This window comes from Geotrypetes seraphini, chromosome 2, assembly GCF_902459505.1.
Source record: "Geotrypetes seraphini chromosome 2, aGeoSer1.1, whole genome shotgun sequence".
Lineage (NCBI taxonomy): Eukaryota > Metazoa > Chordata > Amphibia > Gymnophiona > Dermophiidae > Geotrypetes > Geotrypetes seraphini.
The window spans coordinates 150,064,459-150,086,485 of NC_047085.1; positions in this window are offsets into that span (position 1 = coordinate 150,064,459).

Here is a 22,027-nt window from a genome sequence, read left to right on the forward strand (position 1 = left end):
CCTTACTGACCAACTAGTTCCTGCCCCAGACCATCAGTGGAGCCCCCCATACCGAGAACACTGAGTACGATATGCCTATGAAAATGGTAAAATTACTAAAATCAAAATACACCATATTCACCACACTCTCCTTATCCAAACCCATCTCTAGTGAATCCCCAAGCTCTGTTGTAAAAGTGTTTCTATTGAGTTACTTACCAAAAAGTCAAACTTACCTGCCTGTATATCCCTAGTGCTGCCTTTTTTCCATTTGTTGTGGAGAGAAACCACATCCTCCCTGCTCTATTCCTGCATTACCCACTCCCGACTCTAAAGAAGCAGTGAGAAGGTCAGTCAGCAGAGTCACCAGAACTACCCCCAAATTCCTGCATTACCCTTGGATGTACCTCGCAGTATCCACCCGTAGTTCTAACGAACCCTCACAACCCAAGCCACTGAAAATCAATCAGGGTTTATTACACCTCCTGCCCCAGTCACATGAGGTGTTTGTACACCCTAATCCCCAAACACTTCAGCTGTGAACCCAGAACAGAAAATATTAGTGAAGAAGTCAGCTATCTTTTTATCAGCTGTTACTTTGGGTTCCACAATATCACTTTGCATGTCTTCCTATCCCTAATAAATCTAAAACTGTCTTGTACCCCATCATTACCGTGGCAGCTATTTATCCTTCCATCTCCATCTTCACTTTCCAGACTACTCGACTAACCCCTCCTTAACTCTATCCAATAGTGCCTCTGATGCCTTGCACCTCATAAGAATATAAAAATTGTGATACTGGGACAGACCAAAAGTCCAGCAAGAACAGTATCCTGTTTCCAACAGTAGCTAACCCAGGACCCAAGAACCTAGTGAGATCCTATAATCCAAATTCCATGCCCTAGTAATAAAACAGAAATTATGCTGCCTATCGTAGAGGATTTCCCCAAGCCATCTCAATAAGGCCCTATGTACTTCTCTGTTAGGAAAGTATCCAAACCTATTTTAAACCCCGCTAAGCTAACTGATTTCACCTCATTCTCCAGCAATGAATTCCATAGATTAATCACATGTTGTGTGAAGACATATTTCTCTGGTTTGTTGTAAATCTAGTACTTAATAGCTTCATTGCACACCCCCTAGTCCTAATATTTTTGGAAAGAGTGAATAAGCAATTCACATCCACCCTTTTCTCTGCACTCCACTCAGTAGTTCCTATACATGACATACACAATAACTGTGTTCAAATTTGCTCACTACTTACCTAGATGATTCCCCACTAACACCATAAAAACTTTTCCCTTTAATTTCTCCAGCACAAATAAACCAAACCCTCATTTTTATTACAATGCCCCCCTTTCCACAGAGACAGACACCAAGAAATCTATTTCCCCTAACACACACACACCACAAACCTAGAAAAAAACAACAACCCACAAGTACATAATATGAATGTACCTGAAACACCAAGAATAGGTCATCTCCAGCTAAGCTAACAAGTCAGGACAGCTGACACCAAGCTGAATCGACACAGAAAGAATGCCAGTCACAGGAAGATACAAGAGAACCAGAAAGGCCACAGCACAAAAGAAAAATTAGGAAAATGGCCCCTATTGACACTCCAAACAACATTTTAAATCACAATGCTGTGAAAATAGTGATGCCGTACAGTCATGCAGCCGCTGAGCACATAACTATTGCAATGGCAGCTGCCAGTGCTCCTCAGCTCCCAGACACGGGAACACCAAATCTGCGAAGGCCGCAAATCCACAACTCTGCCTAGCTGTAAAAAACAAACACCTGAGTGCAGCATCAGCACCTCCCAACTCCCTCCTTACCTCTAACACCAGAATTTCACGTCAAATCCTCAAACCTTTCCATAAGTGCCCAACCGTGTGGCACACAGAGCAGCCAGTCACTACCCTCGTGAACTAAAGACCAACCACCTGCCAGCTCCCCTAAACTAGCCTACTAAGAAACAACCTGGCTAAATTACACCTCAACAGAAAGACCTCTCTGTGTCACACGAAATAACCCCAACAGGTAAGTCCCTCTCTGACATACTGTACATTAGCGAGCAAACACCTTTCACATCCCATCTCCCTCACAGTCAACCCACTCTGCCCACGGTCGTGCAGACAACTCACCAAATGGCAGCCCAACGCTAACTGCTGCTCCTCACAGGGGACTGTTGTACTGCCAGGCTGTTAAACCTCCACAGAAGAGCCCAAACTTCTCCTCTCCATTGCAGTCTCTGCTTAATCAGGCAACAAATCCAGCACCTGGCAGACAAAATAGCCTGCTCTGACTAAAACACAGACACAGAGAAAGTTAACAAGGCAAAAAATTCCCTTACTCAAAATAAAACAAACTTCTTAACATTAAAATCACAACGAAGAATAATATTCTTAGTAAGAATTAATATACTCTGAAGAGAATAATCTTTTCCTGAAGAGACTACTCTACTGTTCCCCTTTCCTCACAGAATTCACTCCAAACTGCCACAACATCCAACCAATCACGTGACTGCTCCACCCCATCACCTTAGAAACCTCCCTAATCATTTTTCTTTCTTACAAGCTCTGTCTGTTAACCCTTTCTTACTTCCTCTTATAAAATTGTCAATCTTTATTCTACAGACCCTTGATAACACCTCATATATTCCCTTTACCCTCTGTCCACCCTGCCCCCATCACTCAATAAATATTACCAGCCGGTGACATCAGCTCAGCTAATGTTATATCACACCAGATGAATCTGGTGTTCTTCTTTATCCTCAATTGAATCTTTTGCAACTGCCACTTGTGAATTTGGTTCAGTTAGCATTATGGTTACAAAAAATTACGGAATGTTTGGCCCTAGGTGTTACATAAGGAAAGAAGATCTTCATTGTAGACATTTAAAACTTTCTTATTTACATGTGTAACAGCACCTTAAGCCATGTTGGACCCCAGACCCAGAGCTGCCCCGGAGTCCCCCAAAGGAAGTCTCCATTAGTTCCTCACTCGTTTAGCGCTCAGTGCCTCCACCTGAGGAAAATACGTGTCAGTGGGTGGAATTACCCTCTTCTCCCCCCCCCCCGGAAAAATCCAAAATGACTTCTTTGAATAAATTAAACAGGTTTTATTGAACTATTTATATAGGACTAATTATAAAGCCACTTATCATAAACAGCTTTCACCAATTTAAAACCATTAACCGAGAGTCTTTTAAAACCTTTAAAACTCCTTCAGTTGCCAAGGCAGTAGCTGCAAGCTTCTCCCAATTTGTCAGTTGTCAATGTGTGAGTGTGGCTATATGCCTAAGTCTAGGCATTGTGGCGATGGCTGCTAGATCATAGGACGGCGTGGGGGCGGAGGAGCAGGTAGAGATCTCCTTGCTTGCCGGCAATTTCCTCAGTGAGGGAGAGCAGGTGGGCACTGGACAGAGCGAGGAAATCGGATGGACGGTGCACCTTTCTAAGACGGCTGCACTCAGCGTTAGTGGTGATAGGGGCAGAGCGTCAGAGGAAGGAGGACCGGGTCGTGGTGCAGGGCCTGCAGCGCTGATTAGGGCGCAGTGGGGGAGGGGAAGAGCAGGCACGTAGGCCGCAGTTTGGGGAGGGGTGTTGGGAGAGTGGAAAGCCTTGTGCTGGATAGAGGTGTCAGCAGGGCGTGGCAGGCAGCGGTGCCTATGCTGGGTGCTGGTGCTGGTGGGGGGATAGTTGTTGGTAGTGGTGCAGGGGACAGAGGGGATAATGTGGAGGTGGCTGGTGTGGGTATGCCCGAGGGACAGGCTGGTGCAGAGGCCACTTGGGGTGCGAGTCCCTGGGGTCCCATGTGGGAGATCCCCCTGGATGCTTGAAGCCATCCTATGGCCCAGTGCTTCCCTGGGGCTCGGTGCAGGGAGAGGGCTAGCAGCCAGGGTTGAGCCCAGGGGGTGCTGGGGTAAATGGTGTGCAGGGCCAAGGGGAGTGGGGGATTCCTAGTTGCTGCTTCTGTCTCAGATTTTTCTCAGCAGGATCCGAGAGAAGGTCTGGAGACAGCAGTGGCAAGGCAGTAGGATCAAAATTGAATGGCACAAGAAGAGCCTCCTGGAGTGATGGCGCAGCGTAGGAACTATCAAGGCTGTTGCTGGTGGTGCTCAGGAGTCTACAGCGGAGCGGACAGCTACTTTGGATGGCATCGTAGAGCAGCAAGCTAGCACTGGGCCATGGCCTCCAAGCATCCAGGGGGGATCTCCCACATGGGACCCCAGGGACTCGCACCCTTGAATGTGGCCTACATTAATGGCACAATTAGTGCTAATATCAGATATTCAACCTCTGCACAGCTAGTCCTAAATGTTACTTACTGTAAGCTGTACACAACTGTCAGATCCTGCATAAATTGATTTGCTACTTTCCAGCAAATGCAACATGTCATATGCAGCTAACATTACGCAATGCAGTTACTATCGTCCAGTAACTTTCCCTATGCACAACTTGGCCCACTAAAGTATAAGTATATGGGAAGTGGATGTTAATTTTAAGAATAATTTTTGAAAGAAAAACACTGATTTATGGAAAAGAGAGGTTTTCAGCTCTGATTTGAAATGTTCTAAAAATGTTTGGTGTCGTAAGGATGCCAGAAGAGAATTACCCTTTGGCCCCAAATTTCACAAATAGTTAAATGCTCATTTGTCAAACTCAGTTGATTTGTTCAGTTTGTTCCTTGCTCTTCCCTTCAGCGCTGAACATCCTACTTCACTCTCTCATTCTTCAACAGTTAGATTACGATAATTCCCTCTACACAAGCCTTTGAAACAAAGACCTTCATAGGTTACAAGTAGTTCAGAACATAGACATTTGGTTAATACACAATGCCAGAAAATATAACCATATCACTCCTTTGTTGAAACAAGCACACTGGTTACCCATTACACATTGAATAACTTACAAAACACTATTACTTGTCTTCAAATACTATATTCAGGCGAACCTGCCTATTCAACACGCTTGCTCATTCCATATGTACCTTCGAGAACTCTCAGATCTGCCCACCTAAATCAGCTGGTGATCCCCACATCGTGAGATACTACATAAACACATATAAGACACTATTTTCTCAGTTCACGGTCCACAGCTTTGGAATTCTCTTCTGGCATCCTTACGACCCCAAACATTTTTAGAATATTTCAAATCAGAGCTGAAAACCTTTTCTTTTTCATAAATCTGTGGTTTTTCTTTCCCAAAAATAGTCTTAAAATTAACATCCACTTCCCATATGCTTAGACTTTAGTGGGCCAAGTTGTGCATAGGGAAAGTTACTGGACGATAGTGAATGTTAGCTGCAAATGACGTGTTGCATTTGCTGGAAAATAGCAAATCAATTTATGCAGGATCTGACAGTTGCATACAGCTTACAGTAAGTAACATTTAGGGCTAGCTGTGCAGAGGTAGGAAATCTGATATTAGCACTAATTGCGCCATTATAATGTAGGCCACATTCAAGGATGATTATACCATATTAGCAACAGTTGTAGAGCAGAAGTCAGCACATTGTTTGCACTAGCTTTAACAGCAATAATGTAGACAGACATTAACAAAGAAATGTGCCGCCATCTCACCCCCTGGAACTAGCAACTCAGAAAATGCATGGTCACTAATAGGAAGTAAAGATTTTCAATGTATGATGATATTCGTGCCAACAAGAATTACCACTAGTGGTTGTCATCTCATGCTTCAGGTACTACGGAAAGGCAGGCTTTTCCCAGCAGAGGACCCTGTACATGGCCTTTAAGGCCTCAATTTCCTTTCCTACTCTGGAACCCTTCTTAGATACAGAAAATGTATTAGCACAATGTTTTTAAGCATAGTACATAATTCCTTGCTTCTCTGAAAAACAAGCATCTCCCCTGGCTTCTCTTTTCTGCCCCATAGCAAAACTAGTTCATCTTTCTCTTTAGCTACCTGTCTCAAATTTTCCCCATCCATTATCTTTTGCCATAAAAATATTTGTTTTCTCCAAATTACTAGTAGCTGTAATGTTTGGTTAGGTAGCATTATGTCCTCAGCACACTCTTAATAACCCTTTCCCCCTACTCTGCAAACCACCTGCTCTGTACTCCCTACATGTCTAAAAACCTGCCCAAGTCAGCCCTTGGGTGTCCTAAAAGACAGGTCGTCCAAGTGCCAATAATCAAAATGGCTTTCTGGATATATCCAGGGACTTTTTAGGCCTCTGAATCCCACTGTGTGTCCAGAGCTCAAAGGGGCGTTTCTGGAGGAGTGGTTAGGGTGGGATGTGGACTGACCTAGACTTAGTCATCTGCAGGAATAATCTAATGTTTGAAGGGACTTCCTAGGTGAAACTTATACGTTGTGAATTAGACGATGTAAAAACAAGTATAAGTGCCAAAAAGGTTTCAAAAGTGACCAGATAACCACTGCAGGAACAAAGTAAATACCCCCCTCCCCCTCCAGGGAGAGATAGTAGAGAATCTGCTGCCCCTTTAAAAGATGACTAAGCGGTGCAGCCAGAAAATGTTTATTTTGTATCATTTCTCATCTTGCTTCCAGGAATGTTTGTTTTATTCAAGACCTACAACAAGACATAAATGTATTCGAGGAATGGGCTGCGAAATGGCAAATGAGGTTCAACGTGGATAAGTGCAAGGTGATGCATGTCAGTAACAAAAATTATATGCACGAATACAGGATGTTTGGTGATGTACTCGGAGAGAGCCCCCAGGAAAGAGACTTGAGAATACTTGTAGACAAGTCAATGAAGCTGTCTGTGCAATGCGCGGTGGCAGCGGTGAAAAGAGCGAACAGAATGCTAGGAATGATTAAGTAGGGGATCACAAACAGATCAGAGAAGGTTATCATGCCGCTGAACCGGGCCATGGTGCACCCCCACATGGAATACTGCGTCCAACACTGGTTGCCGTACATGAAAAAGGACATAGTACTACTCGAAAGGGTCCAGAGAAGAGCGACAAAAATGGTTAAGGGACTGGAGAAGTTGCCGTACAATGAGAGGCTAGAGAAACTGGTCCTCTTCTCCCTTGAAAAGAGGAGACTGAGAATGGACATGATCGAAACATTCAAGATATTGAAGGGAATAGACTTATTAGAGAAAGAGAAATTGTTCACCCTCTTCGATGTGGAGAGAACGAGAGGGCACTCTCTAAAGTTAAAAGAGGATAGATTCCGTACAAACGTAAGGAAGTTCTTCTTCACCCAGAGAGTGGTAGAAATCTGGAACGCTCTTCCAGAGGCTATTATAGGGGAAAACACCCTCCAGGGATTCAAGAAAAGGTTAGATAAGTTCCTGCAGAACTAGAACATACACAGGTAAGGCTAGACTCAATTAGGGCACTGGTCTTTGACTTAAGGACCACCGTGTGAGTGGACTGCTGAGAACGATGGACCACTGGTCTGACCTAGCAGCGGCTGTTCTTATGTTTATCCTTATGTCATCATGAAAGCAGTGTCATTAAGTGTGCACTGTTTTGAAAGAGTACAATGCTTTCAAAAGAACATGTGGAAGAGTATAATCGAAAGGGATGTCTAATTCCATTTATGTCCATCTCGCAAGTCGTCCAAAGTTAAAAAAAGCCTAAGACACATTTTCGAAAGATACGTCCAACTTTTTTTGACTTTCAAAAATCGTCTGATTATACGTCCTGCTGATCTAATCATCCAAGCCACTAAATCGTCTATCTTTATACCACATTTCTGTCCAATCTTCCGTCCAAGTCCAAAACACCTAGAACAAGCCCTGTTGGACGTGGGAGGGGTTTGCAAAGTGATGGACCTCACACCCAGACATGCCACCTAAATAGTGGGGTACCTTACAGGGCACTGCTATGAATTTCACAAAAAGGGTGCCATGGCTTCTCCTCACTACAGCTCCCTTATAGGTGATGGTGAGCCCCCCCAAACCACCTCCAGAATCCCCTAAACCAGGGATCTCAAAATCCCTCCTTGAGGGACGCAATCCAGTCGGGTTTTCAGGATTTTCCCAATGAATATGCATGAGATCTATATGCATGCACTGCTTTCAATGCATATTCATTGGGGAAATCCTGAAAACCTGACTGGGTTGCGGCACTCAAGGAGGGACTTTGAGATCCCTGCCATAGACCCACTTATCTACCACCCCAATAGCCCTTATGGCTGCAGGAGCCACTTATATGCCAGTAAAAAAGGGTTTTGGGGATGTATAGGGGAGTGCACATGTTTCATATCAATGCAGTGATTACAGGGGCTTATAGGCATGGGTCCTCCTCTCTATGGGTCCCTAACCCACCCCCAAGACGACTTAAGCTGCCTCTGGGCTGGACAACTAGGCTTTCCTATGCCAGGCGGCCAGGTGATGATGGTCTGGAGGCTGAAATTTAAGGTTGTAAAGAAAATTTTTATGGGGGTGGGGGGTGGTTGGTGATCACTGGGGTAGTGTGTGGGGGTCTGTGTTATGTTTTCAGTGCTTATCTGGTGAGTTTAGGTGGGTTTTTGTGACTTAGACCATGTTTTACATGGTGTAAGTCACAACGTCCAAGTTCTGTCTAGGCTCTGTTGTTAAACTTTCGGTTATACATGCTATATGACTAAGTCTCAGCCGGCCCACATCCCACCCAACTCCCGCCCTCGACACGCCTCCCGAAATACCCCGTTTAGCTTTGGACATTGAGCGACACTATGAAGGCCTAAGTCATTTAGAAATATGTCCAAAACCCGGTTTTATTATCGGCGCTTGGACGTTTTTGAGAAATATTCGTCCAATTGCCGACTTGGGCCGGTTTTTGGACATTTTTCTCTTTGGATTATGAGCCCCATATTCTTTGAAAGAGTGCACACTACTTGCAAAGAGTTTGTGTCTTTTTTTTTTTTTTAATGCAAATATTACATTCTTTCCTGATAAGGTGTGCATGTGACATGGTTTGTGCACAAAAATACTCATAAATAAAACCTCTTTGGGTTTTTGCCAGGTACTAGTGACATGGATTGGCTACCATGAGAACAGGCTACTGGGCTTGATGGAGCATTGGTCTGATCCAGTTTGTGCATACACACATTATCAGGAAAGATTACACACTCAGGAAAGGCGAGCATTTTTTATACTCCTCAAATAGAGTTTTGAGATCTAATGAACAGAACTTATTGACTATTCCTTCATTGAAAGTTATTAATACAAGACGGCAATTTATTTTTTCAGTTACTGCACCACAGACTTGGAACGCCCTTCCAATGTTTTTAAGGGAAGAACAGGAACTGAGAAAATTTAAAAGTAATTTAAAAACATTTCTCTTCAAGGATGCCTTTGAAAACTAATTTTAATATCCTATACCCTAATAAATTTTATCTTATTATATTCTATTGTTATTTTGTTTACCTTCTGTATTTTTCCCTTAATGTTTCTTCTTTACTTTATTGATTTGTATTTCATTCTCCCTTACCCAATGTTATGATTATGTTAAAATTTGATTTTAATCCCATGTTGTTGTTTAAATATTGTCGTTTATTGTATTGTTACCCATCAAATGTCATTTTTAAATTGTTCATCGCTTAGAAGTATGATTAAGCGATTAATCAAAAAAAACTATTAAACTTGATTAAACTTGAAACTTGAACAGTGTTCACACAATTGAAAGAAGTACATGCATTATTGATGGCCAGGGAAAGAGATGGAATTCAATATTTTCCTGCTCGTTTTTATTTGCCAGTAACATGACTCAACATAGGATATAACAGAACAAAGAACAGACCAGATGAACCTTCGATCTGACGTGCTTTATTAAATAATATCACAAAGTACAACAGTACTCCCCAGTATGGTGGATATAGTGTGGTGGCCAAGATGAATGACTACCTAAATTTTTATTTTTTAAAAAATTATATGTGAGGAGGGATCAATGAATAATAGTGCCATTCGTTCATGAATCTTCCAGATAAGTTATGAATTCAGCTTGCATTTGAGCACTTACTTTTCAATATAGAGGCAGCTGTGAATATTACTTACATTGGATTCATGTGGTGACTGAGGAGATTGGTATACTACTATATATTTATTGTTTATTTTCACATTCACTAGAAGAAGTGACACTAATATTAAATAAAGTATCTATGAATTTAAATGAAGAGGAGCAAAACGATGTGAATCACCAGTGACAGTAAAGCCGGTTTTCAGGACTGATTTGTCATGCAAAAATGCTTGCAATGCACTATTATTCACTGGTACTTCCTCATAGAGAATGACACGGGGACAAACTCTTCCCCGTACCTGCGGGAACTCCTTTTACCGTCCCGGCGAGTTCTTTTCCTGCCCCTGCCCCATTCTTGCAAGCTCTGTCCTCATCTGCACAAGCCTCAAACACTTTAAAAACTTAAGTGTTCGAGGGTTGTTTGGCAGAGACAGGGACAGCAACAAAACTTGCGGGGACGGGATGGGGAAATTGAGTTCCTACAGGAACAGGAGAAAATGTGTCCCCGTGTCATTCTCTATGGCTCCTCATATTTAGTAAAAACTTTTTTTAGGCAGTCATTCATCTTGGCTGCCACACTATATCCACCATAATGGGGAAAATTTTTTTACTTTGTAATTTATTTGTTTCCTCCCTGGTTTCCAGATTAATGTGAAAATTATTAAATAATATGCCTGACGTTGTTACATCACTTGATGCTGTGCTGCTTTATCTGCCTTGTTAATCCAGAGAGAAGTATATGTATATGCTTTAACTGCTCACCTCTCTGGAAGAAATGTATTTTAGTTAGCTTTTGTTTTTTGGCTCTGATGCAGTCATTGGCAAAACATGGCCATATCAGGCACATTATTTAATAAAGCACTTCAGATCATTGTTTTCATTTGGTCTGCGTAGCTGGTTTTAAGAAGGGTTTGGACAATTTCCTGGAGAAAAAGTCCATAGTCTGTTATTGAGAAAGACATGAGGCAATCCACTGCTTGCCCTGGATCGGTAGCATGGAATGTTGCTACTCTTTGGGTTATGGCCAGGTACTAGGGACCTGGATTGACCATCATGAGAACGGGCTATTGGATTTGATGGACCATTGGTCAGACCCAGTAAGGCTATTCTTATGTTCTGCTTTGTCCTCTCACTAAAGCCAACTACCCCAAACAAATAACCTTACCCATTTCTTACTCTTTTTGAAAATGACCAATTTTTTTTTTTGTTGTAAGTTCTTGTTGTAATACATCTTGGATAATTCTTTTGTAATCCGCCTTGAACTGCAAGGTAATGGCGGAATAGAAATCCCTAATGTAATGCAATGTAATCACTTGCCTGTCTTGTGCTCTTTTGTACAACATAGGATACGTCATGAAATTTCCCATGTTTCAAATGAATGCACATTCGTATTCTGTACCGTGTTTAAAATCATTGTGCTAACAGTTATCATAACGTGCAGTTCTATCTTCACTCTTATTTATTTATTGTGATTTACTAAGCACCTTTATGAAGAGATTCACCCAAAACAATGCATGTACTCGCACTAAATATCGGCCTGCATGACTGTGAGTTTCAGCAAAGACTCAGATATTCAGTGTCAACGTCTGAATATCGCCAGCAATGAATATCCAGGTCTAATTTAATTGATGGTGTTCATTTAAGCCTTATTTCATATAGGGGCCTGATGTGGGAAATGGAATGTCCAGGTCAAGACATCCATAACCCTATAAAAGTGCCCGCCACCAACTTCCAAACTCAATAGGACCACACCCGCCGGGCTCTCTTGATGATTACACGTTATGCAGCTGTGGAGCTCATGTTACGTTTTGGACTGTTTAAAGATCTATGCTCCTTGATTTCATCGCGAGAGTTTGCCCAGCGGGTGTGGTCCTGTTGAGTTTGGAAGTTGGTGGCGTGTTCTCCCTCACCCGGTAAGTCAGCAAATGTTTTTGGAATTTGTTTTTCAATGCTTTCAAAGACTGGTTGATTTAAGCATAGCAAGTGCTTTTTGAGCCTTGTTGGAGGTTTGTGCTGATGTTTTTCTTGTGTTTCTCTCCATTTTCAGCGTTGGATTCTTCCTCTTGAAAAAGAATAGTTGAAACACGATCTGTGTCGAAGAAGTAGAGGGGAATTTCATATCAGTTTCGATTTTATCGCTATGGATGTGGAGAGTGTATGGATTATCATTTTGATGCAGTTTTGAATTTGATTTTGATTTTGTTTTGATTTTTCACTGAAGAGTTTTGGGGACAGGGAAACACAAGGTTTTGCGTGCCAGATGGGACAGGGCGCGCTAATCATTGCCTTCCTGAATAGGAGAGGACATTGGAAAAACAGCTGAGATAAGTATTTTTCTTATCTTCTTACTCTGCTTATTTATATATGGAGGTAGGGAGGGTGTATGCTATGATGTATATTTTTAACATCTCTTCAACCCATCTATGGCATATTTGATGTTGATTTCACTGAGCACACATTGAATTTATCTTGTTTGATGTTTTTGTATGCATGTGTTTTTGAATTTACTTGAATTCTCTTGTTTTATGATTACATATTTTTTGAGAATTTAGTTATTTTTTTCTTTAATATTTATTCTCTCGATTGTAGTTATTCCTATAAAAGTGCCAACATAGCAACTCCATTTCAGAAATTATAAGACCATTTACATAGAAAATGAAGAGGGAAATTAAGATTTCAAGGTTGGCATGTCTACAATTCCTCTTGCATTTCACAATGGCTCTGTCAAATACAGAGCCTTTTGTAAAATACAATAATTTAAATGACATGCCAACTACATGTGTATTTGCCAGCATCTGCAGAGGAAAATACGTTGAAATGTATAAATGATGCCTAAAAATTAAGCATGAGAGTCTTCAACCGACAGTAACCTCAAAGAAAGATGAGTGTTTCTCTATAAATTCAGAAAAAGAATGCTTAATGTGTTAAAGTATATATAAAAACAACAATAAAAGAAACAAGTGGATCATTTATGATTTTAATAATAATAATAATAATAATAATTTATTTCTTGTATACCGCTATACCAAAAGTTCGAAGCGGTTCACAACAAAGAATACATACAGCCAATAATTAAAATACAGAATAATTTCAAAACTGAAATAAGAGTTTACTGCATATTTACTTCTGAAGATCCAGTTCATTAATTTTGATATTTTGAAATAGAATGAAAGTGAATGTACAGTATCATTATTTCAATTTCTATAAAAAAAGTTTAGGCGCATTTTATAGAATCACTCTTAGTGCCGCCTAAACGGATTTAGGTATCACTAGGCAATCCTACTTATGCTAGGGTTTTCTTGGCCTAAATACTGGTGCCTAAGTTAGGAGTCTTAAAGTGCCTAAGTCTAAAACATCTAAAACACACCCATGTTCTGCCTCTAACCACTCCTAGTTTGAGGTAGGCACCTTAGATTAGGCGCTTACCAAGTTAAGCGCCTACATTCCAATAAGTGCAATTACAAGGTGCTGTCAATTATCAATGCTAATTAAGTCTATTAAGCAATTAACCCCCTCCCTCTTTTAGGTTCAAACAATTTTTATTGATGCAAACACAGCAAATACAACACCAGCGCACCCCAAAGGTGCACAGTACAAATAATAATGCATCATATACAATAAAAGAGTAACATCAACCAAAATCCCTCCCCTTCCTTCTGTACATAGGGCAAGTGAGATTAATGAGGGTGGAAAGATACTCCAAAGCCCTATACTCTTATATGAAGCCACATTAGTGTTTTTATTGCCAGCCATAGCAGTAAAAATTCCAACGCTCATAGGAATTCTATGAGCGTTGGAACTTTTACTGCCTTGGCCAGTGATAAGAAAACGCTAACACGGCTTCTTAAAAGGGGGAGGGGGTAAATTAGGCTCCTACGTTAGCTAGGCATGTCAATATAGGAGCCTAACTTTAGGTGGACTTTATAGAATCAGGGCCTTAGAGACCAGATTTCATAGTACAGTAGTTCAGTTATTTTTTGCTTGCTTAGACAGTTCAGATCTTTGTTCAACCAGAAGCATTTGTGACACTATCGTAATGCACTTTATTATGGTCTGAGTACATATCAAATAAAGATATTGCAATTAGTGCAAAATACAGCAATACATTTGTAAAACACAAAACCTTCTTAGATATACGAGTATTACAACTGGTTTCCTATTGATTGTCGAGTGCATTTCAAAGTTTTATGCCTTGTATTTTGTGCTCTGTTTGAAGAGAGAGCAATATATTTGACAAAGCTGTTGCTACCTTATGAGATTTCTAGGTTATTACATTCATCTTAGAATGCTTTCTGCAAATACCAAAGAGAATTAGTGTAGTGTTAACCTGTACTCCTGGGTTTGGATATATGAGTCTTCACCTCTGGAATGACATTCATATTGATTTAAGAAGAATGCATTGTTATTATTCTTTTTAAAGAAATATTTAAAGGCCTGCTATTATCAGAAATGTTTTTTGTTACAGGAATACAATATTTAAATTTTTTAAGCAAAAAATGTTTTTTTAAAATTTTACTATTACTGTATTTTGCATTAATTGCATTTATATATTTTTATGTAAAATAATCTGCCCTCAAATGAGTATGGTAAAGTTGAAAAAGCTGCATGTAGGGAAAATGTTAGCAACAGTTGTTACAGGTGTGACTGATTCATTGCAAGCAGCTTGCTTTGTGATTTGAATCAGTGACAGTGATGAACTCTGGTGAGTAGTACTTTGTATTTATATTTTCAGCTGGGGTGTTATGGCATGATTTTTATATAAGACATATTTTCTATTCTATTTGGTGATATTAAGATATGAGATCTTATCTATTTAGTTTGTTTATACTAGACAGGCGAAAGCTTGGAGAACTGCATCTGCTGGGTATGTAAGATTTCACTTCAATGACTTTTAAATTCCTTATTATTTGGCTGTATGACTTGGAAATATGACACCTAGCAGTAGTCAAGTGAAACTGCTTCTAGGGGTGCTATTTTGATGTCAGCCCTGGAGTGGCCAGGAGCAATTGAGCATTGCTCCTGACTGACTCCCATGCACCCCCACCTGACCCCACTAGACCCCTCTGGATGACTCCCTTGGACCACCAGTGATTTTGCAGATAGCCTGTAGAGGGTTGGGTCTGGAGGCTGCAGCACTCGAGCATCAGGCCATGACTGTGTTACCCTATGCACCTGGATGATAAAATAACCCTTGCAAAAAGTTAGGGTCATTATTCCATGCTTTATGGGCCCTATCGTGACTTGCAGTATATCACCACAAGTCACAATAGGGGATTTCCATAGTAATGAGATGCAAAACATGCATTGCATTATTTTGCATCTCATTAATAAATAATGCACGGTGACTTAAATATTACCACACTATTTTAGGAACAGCAGCATTATGGCTGTTTAACTCATGGTAAGGCTTAAACCCTAACACTGCTTGATGAATTCCTCCCCCTCTGATTGGCTCATTCATCAATTAAATTGCATGCACAAATTGGGCACATGACCAAATTTGCACATGCAACTCAAGGTGCCATATATAGAATCCAGAGGATAGTGAAAAAATGCTTACATGGGTGAACTTGCTGATTTTATCTGCAGTGATGTGTTTATAAGCTGCCTTCTCTTTTCAAGCGGCCAAACTGAACTCATGGCTCGCCCAAATTATACTTGACGCCTCTTCATATCTCCACTTTAGAAAACAGATCAAAACTCTACTTTTCAACAGACCAAATCTTTAACGCTCCCCTCTTCCTCCTTAACTTTTCATATCACCACTTTAGAAAACAGATCAAAACTCTTCTTTTCAACAGACTAAATCCTTAATGCTCCCCCACCTCCTCCTTAACGTTTCCCACCTCTTCCTTAACTTTTTCTACTTCTTCCCTCCCCACTCTTCTAAGATTGTTGCTCCCTCCATTCAATTTTTATGCTTTGTTCCCTTCTCTTAAATTCAATGTATTCTCTTACCGTATGCACTGTATATGCTCTGTATATATATAGTCCTTCCCTCACCTAAATTGTAAACGTAAACTAGTTTGACTCTATGATTGCTATGTTATGTTCTTCAATTTCAACCGCACTGTATGTAATTCATCTAACTGTTGTGAACCGCCTAGAACTCCCTGGGTATGGCGGTATACAAAAATAAATTATTATTATTATTATTATTATTATCATTCAGCTGATTTTACGAGTAGAGAAAGCTGCCTTCTCATTCAGCATTTGTTACAAGTAGAGAAATTTAATTATCGTTTATATTACTATATATATTATTTGATAGCAATTTTGGTTCGGGTAAAATTTCTTTCCTCTCGCTTTTTCTGAGAGTTTTTACAAAAAAAAAAAAGCCAAACGTGCACTTATTTTACCAGTGTATTATTTTACCTTTTACTAAAGCCATGACAAACTGGTTTTAGCTTATCCCTTACACAGATCTTTCCTGTGTGCTAAGGTCATTTATGCAGTGGCTGGAAATTGGCTAATTTTCTCATTTTCTGAATGAGTGGTCACAAACTAATTTTGCCATTAGATGTGTGGCCATTAAGAAAATTTCCATGTGAACCTCTATATCAATAGTCATATAGGGCCAAGCACCAATCGTACACAATCACCTTCTCTAGACTGTAAAATATAACCTATATACAGGCAACATATGTGACCATCTCTGGGAAAAATAGACTAAAGTTTCAGATCCAAAAAGTTGAGAATGGCTTGTTTTTCATGTCACAGGTTCATAAGCAGTCTGCAAAAGTTACATGTTTAAACTTCTATAATTTTGTATTTTGTTGTTAGGTGCCATCGACTCGTGCCCGAGTCCTAGCGACTTGATGACTTGTGGATCTAAAAAGAAATTGTTTTGTGCTAGTCCGGCAAGGTCCTCCAGCCTCATCCCCATGGCTGTTTTCAACATGTCCAGCCATCTGATTGCAGATCGCCCTCTTCATCTGGTTCCTTCGATCTTCCCAAACATGATGTCATTCTCCAGTGATCTCTCTCTTCTGTTGATATGACCAAAATAAGACAGTCGTAACTTATAACTTAGGCTTCGAGTGACATAGCCCATACATAACTTTGTATTTTACCCTAGAGCAATTTACCCTATGGCAAGGGTGTCAAACTCAAATCACATAAGGGGCCGAAATCTAAAATGCAGGCTGTCGTGGGCCAGATTTTTTATTAAGATACCTGACCCCTCCTTTGTGAGCGTCAGATCAATCGCTGGCACCAGCACCAAAACCCATGCTGCACGCCAGCAAAGGAGGGGGTTAGTCTTAGTAGAAGTATAGGGATGCAACCTCTCCAACCCCATGCTGGCTCTCTATTAGGTCCTAGTTCATGCTTGCTGTCTAACACCAGCTCTGGCAGGATACATATTTCAAATCTGACATACTGTAATCAAAAAATAGAAAATACCTTTTGTTGTCTGGTCATTTTGCTTTTGGTCCCAGTTTCTCTTTCTGATTTTGACTATTTTCTAATTCTCTTTCCAGTGTTTGCTGTCCATTTACTTTCTCCTCTTCTCTCTTGCTGCAGTCCCTGTCTTCAACATATTGATTTTTCCCTTTCAACTTCTCTCCTTTTCTCTTCCCAACTGCCCCCCATCCCATCTCTCCCCCTGTCTGCCTGCCTCCATCTCCCCAGGTCCACCATTTCTCCCTTTCTATTCCCAACGGTTCTCCCTTCAAGTATCTTTTCCCCTCTTTCTCCACACTACCCCAGGTCCAACCTCTCTCTCTTCATCTCGCTCTCTTCACAGCCCGTCATGCCTTTTCCTCCGGCGCCGGTCCGATGTCACTGCCATGCTATGGAATCTGCCAGCCTCGGCGATTCAGGAATGCTGTGCGTGGCTCCTCCTCCTGCTTTTTGCCTGCCGCAGTCTGTCTCCAATGACATGCAACTTCCTGTTTCCACCTGGGTGGACCGCAGTGGACGGAGGGCAGGAGGGGGAGCAATGAACAGCACTGCCGGCATGGCGTTGGCGGCGTCAGACCGGCGCGGAGGGGAGGATACGCTGGGCTCAGAAGGGGAAGATTGGGAACGTTGCCACGGGCCACATAAAAAGGCCAGACGGGTTGGATTCGGCCCGCAGGCCTTGTGTTTGAAACATGTGCCCTACAGCAATAGTCAATAGAGCCAAGCACCAGTCTACTATACACATATATACCTGCTTGCTTTCTGAGCTCCAAAGTAGTTCATCTTCTTCCTCTACCTAATTTGCAAAATTTTCTTTTGAGGATGTCAGGTGATATATCGTTTTTTTTTGTACGGGACAGAGAAAATGGAATGAGTTATGATGAGCACTCAGGGTCATATTCTATAAACAGCACCTACATTAGGCACTGCTAGGTGCTTTAATGGCAGCTGCCTAGCAACACCTATGTTTGGGATCCGTGCCTAACTTTTATTTTTTAATTGGCTTAATTGGTGTGATAATTGACCATGCTAGTTTTCAGCCAATCAAAAAAAACCAAAACAACAATTTAAGAGTTTGCCACTGAACTCTTAAATGGACTCTTAAATGAACTCTTAAGTGGAGGCACCCTCTTACGCCTAGGGACATAAGAGTATAAGAACATAAGAATTGCCATACAAAGACAGACTGAAGGTCCGTCAAGCCCAGCATTCTGTTTCCAACAGTGGCCAATCCAGGTCCCAAGTATGTAGCTAGATCCCAAATAGATTTTATGCTGCTTATCCTAGGAATAAGTAGTGGATTTCCCCAAGCCATCTGAATAATGGCCTATGGACTTCTCTTTTAGGAAAGTATCCAAACCTTTTTAAAACCCCGCTAAGCTAACTGATTTCACCAAATTCTCCGGCAATGAATTCCAGAGTTTAATTATATGTTGCGTGAAGAAATATTTTCTCCGGTTTGTTTTAAATCTTCCAATTAGTAGCTTCGTCATATGTCACACCTATCCACTCAACCAATATTTTATAGACCTCTATCATATCTCCCCTGAACTGCCTCTCCTCCATGTCAGAGTCTTGTAGCCTTTCAAAGCTTTCTTCTTCTCAGAAACAGTACGAATAGACTATAATATTCTTCATTGGTCCTTCTTTTTCTTTTTACATATCATTCAAAAAAAACCAAAACCAACAACAACAACTTATCTTCTGCAGAGATTCAAACTCAGAGGAAGCTGTGGCAGAAAACAGGAACCTAACGTAAATTTGCTGTCTCAAATGAATTATCCCCTCTGCTTTAGTTTTTAGTATAATAATTTCACCAATTACATATCTTCTGTTCTTCCATATTGTTTTGACCCTATTCTGAGTTTATGTTCTTGCCAATGCGATTACATTTCAGTCATAGACATAAAAACCTCCTTAGTGACATACTACAATGAGTGCTGAAAAGTTATCAGCCTAACTGCAAAGCGAATGAAATGGATATGGTTCAATCAATGATGTGAAACAAAATAAAATTTGCTTTGGATTACCTACTGCTGTATGATTGACAACACACAGGCATCAGAATGTCCCATTCTGCCCACCTCCTCCAGAAAATAAATACAACCCTCCCCCCCCTCCCCCAACAAACAAAAACCTGAATGCTTAGCACACACAAATAGATTACTTACCACAAAACACTGTAAAGCACTTTGTGGTAACCATTTTCATGCAGGCTAAGTATGTGTTAGGGCATAATGCCCTTTAATAGACATGCCTATTAACTAGTAATAATGATATCATTGAACATTATCTGCCACAAAACCCATCACATAATCCTGAATACTATAAAGAGAGCAATAATTATACTGTATGTTTGTTGGAAATTTTATCTTGAAAATGGCTCTAAGGATTTTGATGAAATGGGAAGAGACTATATTTTAGGGTACCAGAAAATGATTTAGCTAGGCATCAAGTTAGGGAAATTCATTGGGGGGGGATCTTTTGGGGATTTGAAAAGATGTTTGGAACAGCACCAGAATGAGGCTTAGAATGCACTGAGAAAGACTTCAGTGCTTTGGAATCCACTGAAAAAGGCTATTGGAACAACAGAATGAGGCTTGGGATGCATAAGACTGCTGGAGCACCAGAGTGAGATCTGAAAGGCTATTGGAGCACCAGGATGAAGCTTAGAACACAGAAAGAAAGATTTAAACACTCAACTGAGGAAAAAGACAGGAGGGAAGATTGGCTGATAAAACCAAGAAGTTGAGCACTTCACACAAAACACACAGAATCTGGGGGAGCAATTCTACCTCCTCTGTCACCATTTTTGTCTCTACATCTTCCCACCCAAATTCTGACCCATTGGTACTCATAGTTCTGGGCAGGGAATCTCTCTATATAATTTTCTCCATGGAGGCAAGTCGCTATCTCATACACTTCTTCTGATTCAGTCTCTTGTCTCTCCTCACTTCAGGATCCTGCACTCCTTATACCCCATGTTGGGCACCATTTTTATGTAGCCCTGGCATCCCACCCGTGCCTTGCAGTGAGCTCCATACAGCTCTTCGGAGTCAGGGGTTCACCCGCCCCGCACCAGGGCCCATAAATAAAATAAATTAACTCAAAAGCACAGTCAGTCACAGTCACATTCACTTTCACAGTCACTCACTATTCCTCCAGAGCTGGACAAATCTGATAGGCCGGAGGAAATGCAGATGTCGGTGCTCCAATCACCCACTCAGTTTCCCCTGTCCCTTGAGATGAAGAACATGCAGGAACCAAGAGGTAAACTCGAACAAATTGAATGGTTTATTATCTTGCTTGAAGATAGTAGAAATCAACTAGTTGCATATTCAAAGTAAATATTACCAGCGTGGTTTTAACCACACCCACAGGGTTTTACATGAAACCAGTCAAAGTTAAACTTTCCAGTATCTCTCTCTCTTTGGCTTTTCTTTAGTAGAGATTCCCCAAATAAAAGGGGGCAAATCCTCTGAAACCATCATCAGCACTTCATGGAGCCAAAGTTAGGGGAATTTTCAAAACACTAAGATGTCCAAAAATGGCATAAATCAGCACTTGGATGTTTTACTTAAGAACCAGATCAGAATTAGGGATGAACTGTCATTTGTAATGATATGGGAAATGCCAGTGGCATATCCCATGCCATTGCAGGTTAAAACTGAAAAATGTATGTAAACCAAACATGAAATCTGGCTTTTTTTATTTGCTGATAATAGCGCACAGTTTTCCCCATAGCATGTCATTGTGCATGGTCACAACCATCATATGTGTGTGAATCATTGTGCATACTCTAATAGTTCATTTTCTTAAGGCTATGAAACCACCTTGTATAGTTTTTATAATTTTTTAGGATTTTTTAACCCAACCCTTAGTGGCACTACTCAGGACTCAAACTTCTCATTGTCCTGAGCTTTATGTGTCAGCTCGTCATCGGGTCGATGACGAGCTGACACATAAAGCTCAGGACAATGAGAAGTTTGAGTCCTGAGTAGTGCCACTGAGGGTTGGGTTAAAAAATCCTAAAAAATTATAAAAACTATACAAGGTGGTTTCATAGCCTTAAGAAAGTTTACATTCTGGTTATATCTGTGAATTGAATATTTTGGCACCTTGATAAAAATTTATAATTAGTGCATTGATTTGATTTACTCTAATAATTCATGCATGCTCATGCTATCTGGAAAAGAGTGCACATTCTTTCGGAAAAATGAACCCTTTTTTCTAAATAGAGCACACTAAGGGCCCTTTTTGCAAAGTTACGGTAGCGATTCCTGTGTAGCCAATGCGACTCAGTCTGTCCAATTCCTTTGACCTGTGTTCACATAAGCTGTGCTAGGACTTGCTACTGTGGCTTTGTAAAAGGGGCCCTAAGTGACTGCTATTGTGATGAAAAGTTGGCCAAATGAAAACAATCGGGTCAGATTTAAGTTTGTTTGTATCTGATATAAGATCTTGATTGGCTTGACACCTAACTGTCTTTTAGATTCATTCACATTTACTAATAATAAAATTTCCAAACGTTCACATGCATTATTTATCTTTCCATCGGTTAAAGGATGTAAATCCAAAAAATATCATCATCGCCTCTTGTCATACCAGGCAGCATCTTGGGATACGGATTTAGTCTCTCTAATCACATCTTGTTCTTACCTATTATTGAGGAGACACCTGAAAATATACTTGTTCTCTA